This window comes from Sinocyclocheilus grahami, unplaced genomic scaffold, assembly GCF_001515645.1.
Source record: "Sinocyclocheilus grahami isolate Dianchi unplaced genomic scaffold, SAMN03320097.WGS_v1.1 scaffold272.1, whole genome shotgun sequence".
NCBI classification, from domain to species: Eukaryota; Metazoa; Chordata; class Actinopteri; order Cypriniformes; family Cyprinidae; genus Sinocyclocheilus; species Sinocyclocheilus grahami.
The window spans coordinates 286,086-287,921 of NW_015505451.1; positions in this window are offsets into that span (position 1 = coordinate 286,086).

Here is a 1,836-nt window from a genome sequence, read left to right on the forward strand (position 1 = left end):
GACGAGTCCGGGCTCGTCTATGTCTCCCCAGGGTCTCTGGGCTTCGACAAGCCTGTGCCACCCCACTGCTCTGCTTGCGTAGCGGGAGGCCAGGGCAGAGCCAAAGGCCACAGCATGGGCGCACACCAGCACCAAGGCCATCTGGAGGTATCGATTGGGGCTAAGAGGTGTAAACGTCACATAAAAGGACAAGAGGGCTTGTGCCGCTCATCCACTCCGCCGTCACACTGACCTCAGAGTGGGTTTGAGATTCATGGGAGCTGTGGTGCTGAGCTGTAGGAGAGAAGGCCTCATCTGATGACAAACGATGGGGGTTAAGTAGCGCTTTGAGCAAATGCTCCGTCTGTGTGTGTGAATATGAATCAACAGCTTAGAGGCGAGCCTGCCGGCTAATCAGGGTTAGAATGAAAGCAGTCAGGAAGAGGAGAGTCTGGGAATTAATATGTAACGCACACATTAATTATGCAACCAGCGCCTTAATCTGAGGAGCTTTGGACAAGCTTATGTTAACAGAGGACCAAATTTACTGTAATGGCAGCTTATTTACATTGACTAAAACTGCGAAATCAATATGTAAATGTAATGTTTGTTGTAGCTAGCGAAGAAGATTGAAACGGTGGCCTAGGAGAGGAGGATGCATATGCGATGCTGTGGAGAGTGGAAAAACACAGAGTCATGAATACAAGTTGTAAAAGGGGGGGGGGGGGGGGTTAATTGGGGTATCAAGACACTCACCAAATAAGCCTGATTTGGAGACATTTTGCATTCTGATACAATATATTTGCATTGACTAATGCGCATAACTAAAGGTAAGGTATGGGTAAAAAAATATTGATTTGAAGATTAATAACAATCTAATATTGATTCTTAAAATCCCTCAAAATTAAAACCTTGTTTGATATATTGCTAACCGGTGTTTATTATCTGCTATATACTACTAGCTACATAAAAACAGCTTATTTAGTACTGTTCACATAATGTACTTCACATCAAAGCAAAATACACATTGTAACTGTACTATTTCTAACTTAAGTGATATTGAATTAAGTGAGAATCAGAATTGTGAACTTGCAAATCACAAATTAATTGAATAGAGTTTCAAAAGTATCCCTCTTCAAAAGTAGAATTGTATATTTTTAAAAAGTGTTTAAATTATTACAATTATACTAAATGTGAAAACACAAAATCTCATATAGATTCATAAAAAACTATATATTTGATATAAATTTGTATATATTCATATAAAAAAAATCATCTTTTACACACAATTTATTTTATATAAAAACACACATACACAAACACACTATTGTTCAAAAATACAGTAAAACTGTATTATGAAATATTATTACAATTTAAAAGTTTTTCTATTTTAACATTTTAAAATGTTAATGCTTATTATTCATATTATTATGCTTACTATTTTTGTGGAAACAAAATTTGGAAATGTAGGATTCCTTAAATATAGTTGAAAGACAAATATTAACATTATAAACGTTTTTAATGTCATTTTCGATTAATTTAATGTGCCCTCACTGATTAAAAGAATAAAAATAATTTGCAGTCAAAACAAGAAAAAAAACATCAAAAAGCAAAACGCATTGTTATATAAAAAGAATATACATTTATCTGGAACTCTGGGTTTGTCCCACTTAAGATGGTGTTATGAAACTGTGGGTTAAAATGTAAACTGCAAAGTAGAACTTTTCTTTTTTCTCTCTCTCTCTTAAAACTATGTGAAATTTCCTCTCACAACAGATCTACAGCATAAGGTTCATCTGTAGGAGCTTAACCAGGTTCAGCCCTCTGTGGTCCCAACAGCACCTGGAGCTGACCCTG